The sequence below is a fragment of the Ursus americanus genome, chromosome X (assembly GCF_024610735.1).
Source record: "Ursus americanus isolate L20-20 chromosome X, mUrsAme1.1.p, whole genome shotgun sequence".
Lineage (NCBI taxonomy): Eukaryota > Metazoa > Chordata > Mammalia > Carnivora > Ursidae > Ursus > Ursus americanus.
Window position 1 is genome coordinate 33,355,102 of NC_142164.1, and position 21,449 is coordinate 33,376,550.

Sequence of the window (21,449 nt, forward strand, 5' to 3'; positions counted from 1 at the left end):
CCAGGTGCTCCTAGAAGGAACTATTTCTTAACGCTTTTCATTCTTTTCGTCTCAACCTTATAGGAAATAGAGCTGTATTATTTTAGTGTGAGAACCTTATCGTACAGCAACATTTAATTGCTAGTCCAGCATTGTACAGCTTTTACTCTATTATACTATAGTGGAAGGAATATGGACTCTGAAACTAGACAAACCTGAGTTTCAGATACATCACTACCTTAGTTTCACTACCTTCATGGAGCCATTCCTGGAACTCTTCCTCCTCCCTTACTAACTACTTTCCCATCATGTTCATAAGAAACTCTAGCCTAGACCTAACTTTGCACTTATGCCACACGGGATTAAAATTATCAGCTACCGTGTCCATTTCCTCCGTTACAATTCCTCCAGGCAAAAGAGTATGTTTACTCAACACAGAGCCCAGCACGCTTTAAAAGGTTGGAAAGACACATGAATAGACAATATTTCAGTGGTTCCATTTATCTTTTTTCTTAAGGAATGATAAGAGAGGGATGATATTATTTCAGAGTCTTGGATAAAAAGGACCTAAGCATAGTGTGTCAGTAAAATAAGACCAGAAAATGTGAAGCTGAAGGCATCATCCTGAGCAAAACTTGAAGCAAGTAGGCACCCTCACACTGAAATGCTTTGATTTTCATCAAGGGCTACGTAATAGCTTGGGTTTGGTTAGGTAGATGAAGGAGTTTCTGGCATTAGTTTGGCTCTTTGGAAATACTGATGCATATTTCTGAGAAAGGGTTGAATTCGTGAAACTTTATGGCACGTTCTAAGATGACTTTTTTTTTTTAAATTTTATTTATTTATTTGACAGAGATAGAGACAGCCAGCAAGAGAGGGAACACAAGCAGGGGGAGTGGGAGAGGAAGAAGCAGGCTCATAGCGGAAGAGCCTGATGTGGGGCTCGATCCCACAACACCGGGATCACGCCCTGAGCCGAAGGCAGACGCTTAACCGCTGTGCCACTCAGGCGCCCCTAAGATGACTGTTTTTTTTAAAAATTTTTAATTAGCTCATATTCCTAATGGGAGTGTCAGGAAATAGAACAGAAACTCTGTGTAAAAGCTCCTGATTTCATCGTTCTGTGATTTCCCATCACTGTGTCTAATGGTATCATTAAGTTAGACTTTGAAGTTAGCTTCCATAGAGATTCCTACTTGCTCGAATAAAAGAAGTGGATAAAAAAGCTCATTATCTTGTATTTGGAACTTCATGCAGTGAAAATCATGTATGAATACATCTTAGCCAGTGCTAAGTATTCAGTAGCTAGCTCCCATAATTCTATTGCAAAGTCCCTGTGGTTGATTCCAATATTTCAATGCCTCAACTTAAAATAATTTATTAGGTAGCTCTCTCAGGAACATGGTGCAAGAAGTTTCATAAATGGACCTTTTTGAAAGAGGGGGAATTCTTTGTTGACCCTTTACCTCATTGTACTACTACTTTCATCAAAGACTCTTTATGGCTTGAAAATGTGTCCCAGTTTAGCAAAACTGCAATGGTCTTTTAAAATTATGATGATTCATTTGAATAAATAAATATTACACACACATGTATATTCAATCTGGTCTCCTGACAAAGTTCTTCATACAGTTAGAACTTGTCAAAGTGGTTATAACTGTGCTCAAATGCTCGAATTCCATCAGGGAGTCAATGTTCAACTTGGTAGGAACTGACTCATAAAATTAGGCAAACCTAAATGAAGTATGCCTTGATAGTGGGGAGGCAAATATGTCACCTGATTTGTCAAAAGCAGTGCAGAAATCCTACTCATGATTGGAACTCAATTTACTACATCTGGATACAACATCTATAGTAGGAAATGACCTTGCATTCCTTTCTATCCTTTGCTTCCATGTAAATTAGTGCTTCCGTTTTCTTGGATGCATTGGTGATGAAAATTATGAGAATACGTATGATTCTGAGTGAAATCTCTACTATGATCTAGACAGGTATCTTCAAATGCTTATGAGTTAGTTAATGCTGTATGCTTAGGCAACATAGAAAAGTCAGAGAAAAAATACACCAAAAATAACACGTGAGGAAAAAAAAATTGTAAATGTGGCCTTGGTAGTTGTGTTAATGTGTAGGTCTGCTCTTCCCCATTGCCTAACAAAGACTGCAGAATACTCTCTATTATCTAATATGGGCTCTCTAAGTTCTTTCACTGCTGCCTTGCCTTCCCCACTGCTTGCTAGATTGCCTCGAGTCCCTCCGTGACTAATATGAGCTGACACATGCACACTGAAGGGTCTATGGGATCATATCTAACAGTGAGATGTGAGTTACTTCAGTGACGAGGGCTAAATAAACTCCTATAAAAACTTGCTCCTTGGGTGCCTGGGTGGCTCATTTGGGTGAGTGTTAGACTCTTCATTTCCTCTCATATCATGATCTCGGGGAGTTGTGAGATTGAGCCCCATGTCAGGCTCCCTGTTGAGCAGGGAGTCTGCTTGGGATTCTCTCTCTCCCTCTCTCTGTCCCTCCACCTCTCTCTCTAATAAATAAATAAATCTTTTTAAAAAACTTGCTCCTATGGAATGGGCCAGAATGTAGTATGTAATTGATAATATTCTGGATTAATTTCTAGCCAGATTGGTCTCTGTCGGTCACAAAGGCCACAACTACACTGTAAAGTTCTGCTAGTAACATCTATTTTTATGTAAATGTTGCAGTAACACGTAGAACATTTCAGCTTCTTACCAGCTACTGATGTCTGGGATGCTTATTTGCCCTTTAGCATAATATGTTAGTAAAATAAAGACAGCAAAAAAATATATACATGTATATGTATATACACACACATATATATGTATATATATATATAATTAGCCAAAAAATATCAAAGAAGTAAATGATAAGGCTTATATTCTCCATCAATCTGAAGTGTGTTCAGGGTCAGCCTGATGCCATGAGTTACTTCTGGGGCATAATAAGTCCTCTGGTTATGATGACTTGAGGAGTCTGGAGAAAATGTATGAAGAATGAGTATGCATACGGTCAGGAGAATAAAAAGCACAGCATAAGGAATACAGTCAATGATATTGTAATAGTGTTGTATGGTGACAGATGGTAGCCATGCTTGTGATGGGCACAGCATAAGGTACAGAGATGTTGAATCACTATGTTGTACACCTGAAATTATAACATAGTGTGTCAACTGTGCTAAAAAAATTTTTGGAAAAAGAATGGCTATGTATAAAAGATGGCTGCCATCAATCTTACTCTACTTGAATCTGGTGATCCTACAAAATTTATTTTTTCTAAAATCAAAATCAAAATCTTTCACTTCAAAAATTTTAATGGGAAAAATATAGCATCTTATTGTCCAAACAATAAACCCTAAATTCACTTGAATTTTTAAATTCAAGTCGCATTATAGCTTGACATCTGCCTACTGTTTCTAACACCGACACACCCAGTATTCTTACCACCCAGGACTAATGTCCCTGATCATATCATGTATTCTCACATTTTCATTCATTTTTATGTCATTCCCACCTCTTGGAATGTCAAACCGTACTCCTTCTCTGCCTGTCAAAATCCCAGTCATACTTTTAAGAACCTTCTCAAATGTCAGCTCCCTCTCGGCAAGCATCTAGAATAGTGCTTCACACACAGTAGACCCTAAGTGAATATGGTTCAAATGAATACATGAATAAAGTGCCAAACGAGGCTTCTGAGTTGAGATATTCCTCTCAGAATTTTGTGTATACTTCTAATTTAACATCTATCAAATATTATCATAGTGGATGTATACAAATATATAAATATATTTATAAATGTAAGTATTTCTATATAAATATAGCTTATATTTTTACATATCATTATATACAGTTACATACATTAATATAAGTATTCTGTAATACAAAGTATCACACCTAACATTAACTTGTTGAATGAATGAATGCATTTACTGCTAAAGTCAAGTCTCTAATACTTATTACTTGTCACTTAATGAACTATTTATAGTCTATTTTAGATATTGAAAAGAGTTTAGTTTTCTGCCCATGATGGTAGGAAAGAATATGCACTAAAAACTTCAAATATCTCTTGAAAAAAGAAGAAAGAATCTTTGTAATTAAAATAATTATATTTATTTTTTGGGGGGAGGAATTTTGAGTGACTACTGAACTTATGGCTCATGCCAACCATTTTTAACCCACAAGTGGTGACATAAATCATGCTAACAAATGCCCAAGAGTTCATAATGTTTGCTTTATCTCATTGTTATTTTTTATCTTTATTTTTTTTTTAAAGATTTTATTTATTTATTTGACAGAGAGAGACAGCCAGCGAGAGAGGGGACACAAGCAGGGGGAGTGGGAGAGGAAGAAGCAGGCTCATAGCAGAGGAGCCTGATGTGGGGCTCGATCCCAGAACGCTGGGATCACGCCCTGAGCCGAAGGCAGCCGCCCAACGACTGAGCCACCCAGGCGCCCCTCATTGTTATTTTTTAAGTTTTATTTTATTCATGTTCAATTAATTAACATGTAGTGTGTTACTAGTTTAAGAGGTAGAGTTCAGCGATTCCTCAGTTTCTCATTCCATCACGTGCCCTCCTTAATGCCCGTCACCTGATCTCATTGTTATTTTATCATTCTGAGTGGCATTCGACATTAGTAATCTGTGGCAGAGACTGCATATCTAAAGAATACCATATTGATGAAGAAATTAGCACATTAAAACCAAAGTTTTGTACCCTTAACATTCATTAACAGCCCCTTTGAGCCTCAAGAAAATGCCATTTGAGCTTGGTATTGTCTCAATGAGTTCCTCCCTGACCATTAATCCTTGGCTGTCCTCTCTCACCTCACATGACACTTACTGTATATTTGTCACTTAATCTAAACTGCTCTGCATTGGGTTTTTTTTTTTTTTCATCTCTTTCTATAAATATCAAGGGTAAGGATTATGTCTTATATTTCTGTGTCACTTGTGCCTGAACATTTGAAGGGGAGAAGAATAAGGATAATAGGATGCTCGTGCTCCTCACTCTCTCACTCTGTGGTGTTTTTAACAGCAAGGAAATACTAAGAAACTGGTGTAGTCAAAGTTTACGTAAAATTTAAGCTGTATAGATAACACTGCAATTTAGAATAATTTTAAATATAATTAATTCAGTGTTATATAGTACTGAGGATTTGAGCAATGTTCTCCTTTTGTGGGGGAAATTTGTATTATATTATATTATATTATATTATATTATATTATATTATATTATATTATATTATATTATATCATATATCACTACATGCTGTGGACTGTTTATAGAAATAACTATCAAAATACTTTATATAATAATTAACTGCTTAACTCACAGCAGATATTTCTTCATGTTTTAGGAGTTTGGAAGTATAAGGTAGATTTGTACAGAGTGAAACAGATTTTTTTTTCAGTGCTAATACTTTGTCTTTACTATGACCAACAACAGTATATTATAGTTAAGTAGTGATTTTATGTGATAACTAACACCATAACATATTTATCTTTGTGTGGAAAATATGATAGGTTTTTACTTAATTGTAATCTAAAGAATATAAGCACCATTTGAAATTTCATTTTGTGTAGGCAACGTACTGCTGGCCTGACACATCAGTCAAGATCTAAGGTTATGTATCCTTCCGTTCACATTCCCATTTAAAAATTATTAAATGGAACTGAAGCCTTTAGTCATCAAAGCTCCATGTTGAAATACACACATATTAGGAGAAGTAAAGAATTAGGTCATTTCCTGACATTAAAACCCTAAGCACTGTGATTTGGTAAGATTAATCAGTTCCTGGCAGAATTGGGCCTTAGTTTTAAAGGAGTGCAGTCTGGTCAGACCCTGGATATAAACTCCACTTCTGGCTCTCATACTACGTAACTTTGTGTTATTAAAGTAATCAGTTAAGCTCACTGAACCTTAGTTTCCAAGTCTGTAAAATGAAGAAGCTGAGGTATTTGAATTTTAAGGTCTTTTCTGGCTCTCAGACCCTGGGTGTAAACTAATTGTTGTCTTCCTAATTATCGGAAGAATATAGATATGTCCAAATCATTCTTTCAGTCTCATTGAAATTATATTAACAGGGCAATGTTTACATGAATATTATTAATCTACAGCAAGAATAACTCTCAGATCTGTGCAAAATCATATGAAAGAAGCAAATAATCATACCAAAATTTGGCTAACCATTTCCAATATATGCTTTTCTAAGACCACTGTTTAGCACATGCATACCACAACACTTGGTATAGGCGACAAGAGCAAAGTTAATTTTGCTATTGTGTCCCAATGGCACATTGCTTGTCCCAGTTCCCTGATGGTGGTTCTGTCCCCATATCCCAGGAATGATCCTTTTTCATATATACTGTTCTGTGCTGCAGCCAGGTGCTCTAATTCGTGAGAACAATCTCATTCCAGTCTGACTAGGAGTATTTAGCTTGATTAATACATATTGCCAACTTTTCAAATGAGAACATTTAGGGAACAATGTGCTCTTTTATAGCCACTAACCCTACTTAATCCCAATAGCACAACGATTAATTTATTCTTTAATTCACTTAAGGGCAAGAAGTAAAAATCTATGGGCACTTTTGTGTCCATGGATGTTTAATTTATATACACAGTAGCTTAGGTTAGAAACTCAAAGTGCAGTGTTGCCCAATCCGGGAAACTGAACTCTTAATAATTAGGAAACTAATTAATTAATATGACATTAATTAATTAATATAATATATAATGTATTCTTAGTTTCAGAGGTAGAGTTTCAATTTTAAATTTTAAAAAATACAAAAAATAAAATAATAAAATAATTAGGAAACTCTATTAAAAATTATAATAAAATTATATTAGAAGGTATTCACCAGAATTTACATTAGGCCAACTACAGGTGAATTGGAGCTAAGAGGGCCACAATGTGGCAAGAAAGAACGGTATAATGGAAAGAGAACAGGGTCAAGGGTGACACAGGATTTCTGCTTCCCGTGTTAACAATGACTCGTTTTACTATCATAAGCAGTGGAATGGAAAGAAAGAAATGGAATGGAAAGAAAAAAGGAACACTTGGTTGCAGGTGTTGTACTCAATTCATCACCATACCTGATATCTGAGAAGAACGATACTACTTCCACTATCTACCTGTTTGTGTCACTGTGTCACTATCTACCTCTTTGCAATACTGGTATAAAGGGCTTGAAGCTCTGGAGTCGGACAGAGCTGGGCTCTAATCTAAATTATACCACTCCTGAGCTACGATAGTTCTTAAATCTCTCTGATCCTCATTTTCTTCACTTTAAAAATGAAGTTAATTAGGGGCACCTGCATGGCTTAGTGGGTTGAGCATCTGACTCTTGATTTCAGCTCAGGTCATGATCTCAGGGTCTTGAGATAAAGCCCCATGTTGGGCTCCATGACGGGCGTGGAGCCTGCTTAAGATTTTCTCTCTCCCTCTCCCACTGTCCCTCCCCCCGACACTCTCTCTTTCTCTAAAAATAAAATGAAGCTAATTATACCCAATTTGTAGGGTCACAGCATTCATTTATTGGTACAAATAATACTTAAATGAGATGCCATAGGCAAAATTGCTTTTCAAATTTAAAGGTTTTTAATATGTAAGAGCATTAAGTAGTATGCTTACATTACAGAATTTCCAATTTTTAATCTATGATGTTGTCACTGTTTTTAGAATTGCCAACCCTTGATTTCTCTATTTTTCTGTTTTTATTATCCTTTTTTGATATTTAATTCTTATCCCCATCTTCTGAAACATTTAACAAAGAATGAAGAGACCCATAGAGGTAAGGGAAGAGTATGTGTATTTGGATTTAGGGAAGAGATGAACAGCAGAGGCCTTCAGAATTCTCGGCCAGAGCTGAAATAATACTATTGTGTTTTTGATAAATCTGCAAATAGTCCTTAGAGGCATCAAAATTCAAGATAGAGGGAGACCAAAAAATTACCAGATGGATTTAAAGTGACAACATATTGGTCTTACCAAAACAGCAAATTTTTAAAAATAACTTGCTTAACTGAAGTCTTATAAATTGCAACAAGTCGTACTCAGGAAAAAGATAATAATAAAAGTAAGCTAAAGGAAGTCAACTCATTTTGGCTTTTGCATCAATAATAGAGCCTTCCTTCCAGATGGGCTATTTCATCACAACACTTTTCTGCCTGCAGATTTGCAAAGATATAGAAGGAATTTATTTCTTCCATGGAAATAGAAGATAGATATTAGAGCCAGATTCAGTGAAACTTACCTTACTAGTATGAATTGTTCTAGAGACAACTCACATTTTTCGTAGGGGTATTTCCAAGTACAATGAACATTCTCCCAATTTAATGTGGACTGTCACCAGATGAAAGACACATTTTGTTGGAACATTCATCTGAGTGAGCAGGTACAATTAACTGAAGACATAATCCTAAGTGAGACAGGGGGCGATTCCATCCTCAGGTTACAGTACTTTTCATTCTTGTATACCATCATGGGGTGGTGAAGAGTGGGCACAGAAGGGAACAAGCCAAGAACATTTAGTCTTAGGAAGGCACAGAGGAGAGTATAAGATTGTCTGGATGCATGTTCTTCTAAGTTGTTTGTTCTAAGTTGTTTATTTGTTCTAAATTATTTGTTCGAAGTTGTTTCATTTGTTCTAAGTTGTTTGAAGAAGATATATTTCTTCTACAAATCCAAGAAGTTTCCTGTGGTTTTTGTAGAACTTACACTTAAGCTTTATGCAAATTGGAATTTTTATAGTGGTAAAAATGAGCTAATCCGATCTCTAGCACTTATTGCATCTCCCATGTGTTTATAGCTGCCTACTACTAACCAGAATTCCCTTATTGTAAATAAATATATTAAGATCTTCCTGTAGAGGTATCCAAGTTGCTCTCTATAAGCTAGAAAGTACATTTCATCTTGAGAGGAAAACTGGAGAGAAAGAAACAACAACAGCATGATCTCTGAGGCATTGAAATCCTACAATTCTGACTCCCAGCGTTCTTAACTGAGAAGTGAGAGCTCTCTATCAGCACAACACACAGGAAGATTTCTCCAGTCTGAGCAAGGATTGTTGATTCCTGGGTGAGTAAGTCTGTTTGATATGGGGTGGGAATAGCCTCTTTCATTTCAAAGAGGTGTGGCTAACCTAGACAATAAATTGAAGAAGGGCACGTCTTTCAAATATAACCTGATTAGGTTCTGCTGCTTAAAAGAGACAGCCGCAAATTAGTACGAACATGGCAGGTGTTTATTATTGTTTGCCTCTATTATCATTTGCCTTGTACATAAACCACAACGTACACATCTAGGAATAAGGGGCAGGCATTTTGGTTATGTAATTTTGGGGTTTGATACAATCAGTGAGTCTGCCTTAAGCTTTTGCTAAGTTCATGTTGTTTTCTCATTTCGGAAGAAAGGACTAAAGCATAGATTGAAATAGTCACAGACAGAAACCAAACACTAAAATCTAACACCATCAAATAATCTTGTACAGGCATCATTAACAAAGCATTGTGCATGTGTATACACACACACACACACACACACACACACACACACACACACAGATACTCCCTACTCCCTCTCACCATTTTACTTCACAGCACTTATTACCATCTAACTTTATATTTTATTCATTTATTTTTTGTGTATCTCCTCCCATGAATATAAGCTTCATGTCTGTTATTTTCACTGTTTTAGTCACAGCGATGAGAAGAGTGCCTGATGCAAAGTAGGTACTTATTATGTGTTGTTTGAATGAATGAATGAATGGATAGATAAATAAGCAAATGAAAAAAAAGTCTAATGGGTGATGGGTATTAAGGAGGGCACTTGTTGTGATGAGCACTGGGTGTTACATATAAGTGATGAATCACTAAATTCTACACCTGAAACCAGTATTACACGACATGTTAACTAACTGGAATTTAAGTAGAAACTTTCAAAAAAGTCTAGAGGGTTTTTTACTGATTTGCCTGTGTTTATGCATCACTCAGTAGTATAGTCAGACCTAGAACCCAGATCTCCTGGCTTTTAATCTTGTACTGTCTTATGCCATACTTTGTAGCTGATCACTAGAAGAGAAAGATAACTATAAAAATCCATAATAATTTCCTCCTATAGGAAATTGGGAATGTTGATGCATGTAATGAAAAGATCATTCTTTGATTATTTGAAGACTATAGACTTATATAGCAACTTTTTCTATCAAGAGTTAATTGTCCTTTTCAAAATGACAGAATTAGATATAATCAGACCTGTCCCAGAAGATCCAGAGCATTTGATTTGCATTTGATCTGATTGTCTCTGATGGCAGATGGAAAGAGCCCCAAGTCTCAATCACTGACAAACTGTAGGATGGGGCCTGGCAAGAGGACAGGAAAATAGGATGGTCTAGGGTCGTCACTTAACACTGGAGTCACTTGCCCTTTCTACCATCCAGCTCATACGGAGTGGGCCAACCCCTGCTCCTAGGCACTCGAGATCTTGAAAAATGGAGCCACAATAGGATAAATCCTAGTGAACAATCAGGGAAGAAACTGAGAGCTGAAGAGAAACCATCCTGATTTCCAGAACCCCTTCCACCTCTAAAGGAGAGCCAGCAGGGGAAAGAAATCTTGAGACCACATACATGGAAAGATGATATTCAAAATAATTTATAAACACCATAGTCATTTAAATAAATACATGCATCAGTATAGAAATGAAAATTTTATGTATATTCCTTTTTGTCCCCTGAATAAACCGTTAATGATCAAACTAGCTCATGACAGACTCTGTAGCTTGCCAGCCAACTTCTAGTAAAGTGTGCAGACATTGCCTGATATGATTTCTAAACTCTTTTGCAGCTCTGTCACACTATAGGGAGCCCATCAAGGTCCACATATTCTTCCTATTTTCCTTATTTCAATTTCTAGTTTTTCAGAATGTTAATTTTTTCTGCCGGTTATTTGAAGTACGGTGGTAAACATAAATTCACTGGGAAAAGACTTTTGAATATTTACTTTATGTCTTTTTGTGGACCAGTCAGAGGTCATTGAACACAATGACTTATCACCAAAATAAAACAATAAGCCTATGTTCACAAATCAAATCAAAATAAAGTCAAGTCAAAAAAATCAGAACATTGGGGCGCCTGGGTAGCGCAGTCGTTAAGCATCTGCCTTCGGCTCAGGGCGTGATCCCGGCGTTCCGGGATCGAGCCCCACATCAGGCTCCTCCTCTGGGAGCCTGCTTCTTCCTCTCCCACTCCCCCTGCTTGTGTTCCCTCTTTCGCTGGCTGTCTCTCTCTGTCATATAAATAAATAAAATCTTTAAAAAAAAATCAGAACATAAAATCCTACTTATGATATGGTCTTAGTCATCTAAGACACATGTATGCACAGATAATAAGAGAGGAACAAATATATTGCAGTACAAGTGACAGAGATTTATGGTGGCAAGGTAATATTTGACTTTCTTACCTCTTGTTTTTACAAATTGTTGTTGAACGTTTATGTTATATGTTCAATAAAAGATGAGAAACAAAAGTTGTTTGTCCTACGGACATTGATGAATGAAGGGACAGTGACAAGCCAGTGATGTGTAGCTTAGAAAGTTAGAGAGGTTAAATATCAATATCTTCCTAAAAGCCTCACTGTTAAATAATAATTTTGTTAAAAAGATTGTGCAAGTTTTTACTTTCCCCCTGCACTGGCTTCGATGAATACATTTCTGTATGAAACTTTGGTCAAGAAGATCATAAAGCAGAATGACTCAGAAAATCGTGCTGTTGCTGTCATATGTCTGGATAACGATGGGTGGACCTTAGAAACTATCTTCCTAAAAGAAAGATCATCATATAGAACAGTGAGTCTTGAATTTTGCGGTACATCATAATCACCTGGAGAGCTTGTAAAATGCACCTTCAAATACCGGGTAATTCTGAGGCAGATGGTCACATTCCAAGAATTGTGGCTACGATGAATGAGAATGACCATCTAAAAGCCACAGGCCCAGTTTAAGTATGAAAAATATGAACTGGTAAACTCCAGTCTCCAAAATCTTTTCCCCACTTTGTAAGTATTTATTCGCACCCACTATCTCTGTTTATTTGTCTGCTTGTGCGCCTACTGTCTGGGATTCTTTACAAGATTATAAACTCCTTAAAGGTAAGGATAATGCCAGTTTTGTTTACCACTGTAAACCCAACACCCAGTATAGATAATCAGTAAATATTCGAATGAATGAATGAATGAATTTACCATCTATCTCAAAGTGACAAATACTGGAGAGAAGCTGGCTCAAGTTTTCCCACTTTTCTTTTTATTATTTAGACGTGAAATTGTTGTTAGACGTGAAATTGTTACAAACTTTGCGGTGGGAGAGAAGTTTTTCAATGTTTCCTGAGAAGAGAGGAAGAATTCGTTTGTTTCTTCTACCCCATACTCTCCCTCCCTGAGACAAATTCAGTGGATTAGCTCTTCTTGAAGTGATTCTAGTGTGACTTTTCGTGGATTAAAGAAGGGGCTGAGAAAATTTTTGTGGGCTGTGTTAATTCTTGTTGTGTTCATGTGCATACGTTTTGCGTTCAGTATGCATTCCCACACTGAGGCATATATCCATCTATAAGTATTCATGAGCATGTCCAGATTAATGCAATAGGACATTGAGGAGTGTGTTTGGCCACTTAATTTTTCTGCCAACCGTATGATCACATCTGTAATGTGATTGAATTATTATTATATAATATGCCATCCCATTTAGGGGTTTGGTTGATGTGCTCATGGTGCTGTTCATTGTCATGGTCAGAAAAGCCACATCTGTTCAGAATTCAAAATGTTCTCGACAATTTCCTTTTACTGCTACTGCTAGAAAATGATATTTAACATTTGGTTTGCTTATTTTAAGATTTCCAAACATTTCAGTGATGAAGTGAATAATCTTGATCAAAAGTATTTATATTATATTGGTTCCATAGTAAAACTTGTAATTGAGAAGAAACGTACAAAATACTCTTTTTTGTGATTAAAGCTTCATGCAATTCATATAAATGCACACAGAATAAGGGGCAGAGTCTATTTAATATATTGGTGGGAAGGTAAGCAGTGCTATGTTCTAAATGGGAGAAAGGGAAGGGACTAATCATTTTCTACTCTGTATCTCTAATATACTTGTATATTTTCTTGAGTGCTTATTTTTCAATTTAAGTTACAAAAGGAATTTCTATAAGTGAAATATCTGTTATCTATTGATTATCTATCTATCTATCTAATCATCTATCCATCTATCTTATATCCTATTACAATAAGTTCTCATAAAATAGAAAATTAGTTTTTCTATAATGAACTGGATCAACACAAATGTTGCCAAACCTAAGTGGTTCATTGGCTGGGATTTGGAAAATTTTTCTTTTTGTAAAACATTTCAATGTAATGGTACTTTTGGACTTTATTTCCTTTACACATTTAATTCGATACTTATGGAGCTCCATACCACTAAACATATCCATATGGTAGGAAAGCAATTGCATTTCAAGCTCATTATTAAGACAACAGAATGGGTAGGAGGAATAAGGCTTTGGAAGGACATAGAACTAAATATTCACATTTAGAACTCTTCTGAAATTTCTTGAATACCTCAGGTCTTTGATTATCCTGAAAAAGGACAGTGGGATCTTTGTTCCTAGATATCTTGAAGAATGGGACACACTAACTACATGTAATATATAGATTATACAGATTTTTTTTTTGGGTTCTAACATAACTAAAGAACAAAAAAAATGCAGTAATGTCCCTCACAGACCACTCAATCACTTATTGTCTATTAAGAATAAACAAAGCAGGGGGGGCACCTGGGTGGCACAGCGGTTAAGCGTCTGCCTTCGGCTTAGGGCGTGATCCCAGCGTTATGGGATCGAGCCCCACGTCAGGCTCCTCCGCTATGAGCCTGCTTCTTCCTCTCCCACTCCCCCTGCTTGTGTTCCCTCTCTCGCTGGCTGTCTCTATCTCTGTCAAATAAATAAATAAAATCTTTAAAAAAAAAGAATAAACAAAGCAATTTATTTTATGCAAAATATTTTAGTCAAAATATAAGTACTTGGAGGCACAGACATAACTCAGCATGTTCAAAAGACACTTTAAGGGCCTGTAGATAAATGTGAAAACTTGATAGAAAACAAAATCCTTAGAATACTAAACATATTATTTTATAATAGTAGTAGGCAATACGTGCTGGTTACTATGTGCCAGGCACTCTTCTAGGTGCTTTATTTATTATATTGGTTAGTCTTTAAATCATATGAGGTATGTACTATTATCAACCAAATAAAGGTGAGGAGTCTGGAGTATATCTGAGCCACTTCCTCAGCCTCCAAACTCCTAATGAAACACAAGAGAAGAGGTTCTTCCTTTCTCTCTTATCAATATTGTCCTTGGCTGGGGGTGTGTTAGCATATCTTCCACTTTCGTGGCCTCCGTGGTGTATAATTTCTCACCTCAAAGCTCACTTTTTAAATTTTGAGAGGTTCCTTGGCATTTTTTTTTTTTAAATATCAGTGGTGTTGGATCATCTTGAAGGTTTTTTTTTTTTATATATATATATTTGACAGAGAGAGACAGCCAGCGAGAGAGGGAACACAAGCAGGGGGAGTGGGAGAGGAAGAAGCAGGCTCACAGCAGAGGAGCCTGATGCGGGGCTCGATCCCAGGACCCTGGGATCACGCCCTGAGCCGAAGGCAGACGCTCAACCGCTGTGCCACCCAGGTGCCCCGGCATTTTTAAAAATCTTATCACTTAAGATAACTTCTAATTAAGATCATTGGTAAATTATAATTACTGATAATTATTTTCTCGCTGAGAGAGGCCTGTAACAGGTTAGCACCCTTTTAGGAATCAACTGAAAAAGAATTAATGACATTTTTAAAGGCTTTAATTTCCAGTGAGAAGCTGCATTGCTGGGAGGATACGAGGCAACATTGTGTGGTGTGTATTCCTCCAGTTAATGAGAAACGGTGGGATATTTGTTCCTTGGAAGTGTAAAATATGATGAAGCATGAATTGTTAAGTCTCTCGTACAGTAACAAAATAACAACTACACTAAAACATTTGGAATTCTGTGGCACAGTTAGAATCTTAAGTAGTTTTCCATTTTAATTACCATAAAAGGGTAATTAAGCTGTTTCAGAATCTTTCCCACAAAACTTTCCCTGGGCCAAAAGTCTGAAGCAAATAATTTTCTTCTTGAGAACATATCGCTAAGAGGAAGTTCTCAGTTTTCTTAAGAACTGTAATTTTTCTAATGATTCTTCTAAGAATAGACCATGGCAAGTGTACTTTGAGAAGACTGACATTAATAAATCATTTCCTCCCCAGACATAAGTTAAAGTGGCAATATGAAAACTTGAATTTGAGATATAATAGCAACTTCCCCAAAAATGTCCCTGACTTTGTCCTATCTGTACCTCATGTCATCTGAATTAGGAAGTATTTATATTGATAAAGCATAAGACGTCATTAGAATCTGAAAATTATATGATTAATAAAGATTTACGATTAGTCTGAAGGTGGGGGCAAGGGAACGGAGGGGCGGGGATAGGGAATTACTTAGTTTTCTCCTAGTTTTATTAATATTCTCATCCTCCAAACTCTTATCTAAACACGAAATATATAGAAAAATCAATTTCTTCCATATTCTAGGGGATGTTTTGGGTATTTAAATTTTAGCTTTGAGAGGCCGTTTAAGATGGTGCCATAGGAAAATCGTGAATGCACCTCCTTCCACGGATACGACAAGTCTACAGCTGCATATGGAAAAACTCCCTCTGAAAAAGGCCCAAGAAGGACCTGAACGAGCTGCTCCACAACAGAGGATCCAAAGGCCACATCAAGGTGGGTAAGAGAGGCAGAGATGCAGTCTCACCAAAGGCCCTACCCGTGGTGTCGCAAGCATAGTTGGGAGGGATCTCACAAATGGAGAAATTCTCCCCAAGGATTTAGGGATTTGTGCCCCACATCAGGCACCCCAACCCTTGAGACCTACACCAGAGAGATGAGCTCCAAAAATTCCTGATTTTAAAAGCCATGGGGCTGGGCTGCCTGGGTGGCTCAGTCACTTAAGTGTCTGCCTTCAGCTCAGGTCATGATCACAGGGTCTTGGGATCAAGCCCTGCGTGGGGCTCCCTGCTCAGCAGGGAGTCTGTTTCTCCCTCTGCTCCTCCCCTCACTCCTGCTTTCTCTCTCTTTCTCTCAAATAAAAAAATAAAATATTTTTTTTAAAAAGATTTTTATTTATTTATTTGACAGAGAGAGAAACAGGCAACGAGAGAGGGAACACAAGCAGGGGGAGTGGGAGAGGAAGAAGCAGGCTCCCAGTGGAGGAGCCTGTTGTGGGGCTTGATCCCAGAATGCCGGGATCCCGCCCTGAGCCAAAGGCAGACGCTTAACGACTGCGTCACCCAGGTGCCCCAAAAATAAAATCTTAAAAAAAAAAATAAAAATAAAAGCCATGGGGCTGTAGGAAACAAGAGACTCCACTCTTAGAGGACTTGTATGCAGACTCATTCACCTGGGACCCAGTGCAGAAGCAGCAGTCTGAAAAGCAATGAGACCATATGTAAAGAAGATTCACTTGCTAGTCTTGAAGTGTCTGCTGGAGGGGCAAGCCTACTGGAACTCTCTACAGGAACAGAGATGTTAGCAGAGGCCATTTTTTCACTCTCCCTGTACCTTGCTAGCCCTGATGGTACTCCCTAGGGCCCTGCCTAAGCCAGCTAGCAAAAGCACCACCCTCAGGCAGCACTGGACAGCCTCCTCTCAAAAAAACTGGCCAGGGGGCTTGCCCCACCCCTGTGCACCGCTCCGCTGCAGTCCTTCCAAAGCTGTCTGGCGTGTACAGCCCACACAGGGGATGCCGCTTGAATGCCTGACTCCAGTAGGGCCCTATAGTTTTGGAACAAATGGAAAGACTGTTATCTGCAGCTACCACCCCAAAGGCACTGCACAGACAGCAGACTGAAACATACCCCCAGTCTCCCCATGAAAAAGGACTATCTACTTGATCTGGAGCTCCAGTCTGAGGGGCAGGCTCCAGGCTTACCACACATCTAAAGGCTACAGAAATGCTCTTAGGGAATGTAGGCTGGGGGAAACCATCTTTGAGTTCTCACTTAGCCTCATTACAGCTCACTGATACCTCCCAGAAAGGAGCTCACATACTAATCTGGAGCCCCCAGTTTTGCACCTGTCATTAAGGAGACATCACCTTATGCATATTTGCATATCTTAAAAGCTGCTGTCGGAGGGTCTAGCTTTTAATCAGGCTGAAACTAGGTGCTAAATATGACTTTGAAAACATAAAACATGTGGGGAGAGAAAAAATGTAGAGTTCTAGGATGCATTCAACCTTAGCTTGCGATCAGCTAAAATAGATGGTTAAATATCTAGACTGTTATATATGAGCCTTATGGTAACCACAAAGCAAAAATCCATAGTAGATACACAAAAGATAATGAGAAAGGAATCTAAGCATAACACTATAGAAAGTCATCAAACCAGAAGAAAAGAGAGCAAGAGAAGAAAGGAACAGAGAGGAACCACAAAACAGCCAGAAAACAATGAACAGAATTGTAATAAGTACATACCTATCAATAATTACTTTAAATTTCAATGGATTAAGTTCTCCAATCAAAAACATAGTGGATGAATGGATTAAAAAAACACAAAACACAAGATCCATCTATATGCTGCCTATAAGAGACTCACTTCACATGTAAGGACACACACAGACTGAAAGTGAAGGGACAGAAAAAGAGGTGTCATGCCAACAGAACCCAACAGAAATTAAGGGTACCTATACTGATATCAGACAAAATAGGCTTTTAAAAAAAAGGACATAACAAAAGACACTACATACTGATAAGGGCGTCAATCCACCAAGAAGTTATAAGATTTTTAAATATTTATGCACCCAACATAGAAGGACCTAAATACATAGAACAATGACTAATAGACATAAAGGGAGAGAAATTGACAGTAATATGATAATAGTAGGGGACTTTAATACCCCACTTACATCAGTGGATAGATCATCCAGACAGAAAATTAATATGTAAACATAAGCCTTAAATTACATATTAGACCAAATATATATATATATATATAATATTCCACTAAAAAGCAGCAGAACACACATTCTTTTCAAGCGCACATGGAGCATTCTTCAAGATACATCACATGTTAGGCCACAAAACAAGTCTTAATAAATTTAAGAAGACTAAAATCATATTAAGCGTCTTTTTCAACGACAATGGTATAAAACTAGAAATCAATTACAAGAAGAAAACTGGAAAAACCACAAATACAACATGGATGAATCTAGAGGGCGCTATAACTGAAGTAAGCCAAACTTAGAAAGGCAAGTACCCTATGATATCATGGATAAGAAGATGTGACACACACACACACACACACACACACACACACACACACACAAGAATATTACTCAACCATAGAAAAGAATTAAAATGTTCCATTTGCCACAACATGAATGAGCCTAGATTATGCTAAGTGAAATACATCAGAGAAAGACAAATACCATATGATTTCACTTATATGTGGAACCTAAAAAACAAAATAAATGAACAAACAAAACAAAATACTGTGTGATCTCATTTATACGAAGTTCAAGAACAGGTATTTAGCTATTGTGAGAGAAGTGAAAATAGTGATTATCTCTTGGGGCATGGTGCTGCTTATTGATTGGATTGTGGCATGAGAAACTTTGGTTGCCAGTAACTGTATATTTCAGTCTGGATGCTGGTTACCACAGTGTGTGTATATATGTGTGTTAAAAAATTACTGATCTAAAAAAACTTGCTGATCTATACAATTAAGTTTTTTGCACTTCACTGTATGAATGTTATACTTCAAAACAGAATAGTACTCACCTAGAAATACAAATAAGCTAGTGGAATATGGAATGAATGAATGAATGAATGAATGAATTGATTAATTAATTAATTAATTAATTAATTTATTTATGAAGGAGAGAGAGAGAGTGAGCACACCAGAAGGGTGAGGGGCAGAAGGAGAGGGAGAGAGGGAATCTTCAAGCCAACTCTGCCCTGAGCATGGAGCCTATATGGGGCTCGATCTCAACATCCTAGATGAAATCAGGAGTTGGATGCTTAACCAACTGAGCCACCCAGGCGCCCCTAGTGGAATATAATAAGAAGATACAGAAAGGAAGAATACACACTTATATACAGATTTTAAAGAACTTTATTTTTGGAATAACTTCAGATATACAGAAAAGTTGCAAAAATAATAGTTATCATATCTTCCCATTCAGTTTTTCACATTGTTCACATCTTATATTACCATAATACATTTGTGAAAACCAATAAACAAATATTTGCACATTGAAACAAACAAATGGAGAGGAAATGAACTCAAAATGGATTAAAAACTTGAATGTAAGACCAGAAACTATAAAACTCCTAGAAGAAAACGGAGGTGGTAAGTTCCTGGACATTGGTCTAAGGGCTATCATTTTGGATCTGACTATAGAAGTGATGGCAACAAAAGCAAAAATAAACAAATGACACTGCATTAAACTGAAAAGCCTCTGAACAGGATAAGAAACCATCGACAAAATAAAAAAGCAATGTACTGAATGGGAAAAGATATTTTGAAATCATATGTCCATTAAGGAGTTAATTTCCAAAATATTTAAAGGATTCCTATAACCCAACAACAACAACAAAACCCCAAGAAATCTGACTTAAACTATGCAGAGGATCTGAATAGACATTTTCCCACAGAAGCATCCAGATGGCAACAGGCACATGAAAGGATGCTCAACATCACTCCTTATCAGGGAAATATGAATATGTCTCAAAACTACAGTGAGATATCACCACCTTAATTGTCAAAATAGCTATTATCAAAAAGACAAAAAATAACAAGTGTTAGGGAGGATGTGGGATTGTTACGTCGTACACACAACTAACATCATGTTGTATCTCAGTTATATTTCAATTTTAAAAATTTAGCTTTGGTATGTGTGTTTCTGCATGGAAAGAAAACTCTAGCTTTGAGAAATTAGAGAAAGGTACACCTTTTAGATCAAAATTACATGGCCATTTTATAACTTTCTTTTTCCAGGTTATTTAACTTAATCCAAACTCTTATACTTAAGACGATTTCTCTCAAGCATCTGTAAACTTTTGATTCTTTTTTCCCCCATACCAACAGGTAGTTATTTCTGACCTGTGGAATCATAGAGATTTTTGTGACCCAATTGTTCATGACTTGCTTGTCATCCTCCCCTCTCATCTACCTTCTTAAAATCCTAAAATACAATCCTGAGAGAAATTTCTCTGCATATATAAATTGATGCATTGTGTCTACTTATCTGCTTCCATGAAATTTTGGAAGGCTCTTTTGAAATTGGTGGGTTTGTGTGGTATGGAGCCCTCTGGGGGACCAGGCCAAGGGTAGATCGTTTACTCTCATTTGGGGTTAGGGTGGCTCAGAAAAAGATTATTTTTTAAGACATCAAATAAATAATACTTTAATTTCTGAGTACTTTCAATTTTCCTTGGAATATAACACTTGACCAAATAGTTCGGTTACTCTAACTTTTACAGTATACTGAAATATTGCACTTAAGAAAAAACCCTTCATTTAAAAACAAACTGTAAACTCTAAGACACTGAATCAATCGTGTTACCTGTAAGTGCCAACGGGGTTATTTTGTCATGCAGATTTCAATCGCATTTTTTAAAAAGGCGATAATGCCAACAATTATAATTGAAAGGATTTCCAAATACACAAATGCAGTCTTTTCATAACAATTCAAGAACTAAGTGGGACTCAATTCAAACGACAAAAGTTCACTTTTTATTCAAAACTACAGCATGTGTCTTGGACACATTCCTTGCTGCCAATAAACCCCACAGTTCATTCTTTAAACTATTAAAAATCTACGTTAGTCATGGTGTCTTTTGAGGGGAGAGGCAGGGTAAGGGAAGCTAAGTGTTGTAAGTGATTCCTCCAGTTCTCAAATTAGAGTGCTCAATTTCACTTAAAATTTTTGGATACCACTTAGAAGTGTGTTTCCATCGTCTTTGAAGTGCCTTTTAAAGTTTTATGTCTTCCTAAGATATTTTCATGGACTCAGTTTTAATTCTTGCAGAACATATATTTTAAGGATACACAGCATTTAAGAAGCCGAGATTATATCAAAACTTATTATAGAACTAGAGAATAAACTGGCTTGGAACTAGAACAGTACAGAAAAGAACAGCTAGAGGTACACAGACAAAGGACAGTTAATAATTTGGAAAAAAAAAAAGACTTACTTTCTCCATTCTACTAGTTTTCTTCCAATCTCCTTATACGTACTTTTAGCAACATTTTTCAAAAATTTACCAAAAAAAAAGGTAAAGACTAATTTCCTTTTTAT

The 21,449-nt window shown here is 36.8% G+C and overlaps 1 protein-coding gene across 1 annotated transcript in view; it reads right to left on the reverse strand.

Moving 5' to 3' along the window:
* Positions 1 to 21,449, reverse strand: part of HTR2C (5-hydroxytryptamine receptor 2C) — a 147,026-nt gene that overhangs the window by 79,409 nt on the left and 46,168 nt on the right. The window lies entirely within an intron of this gene.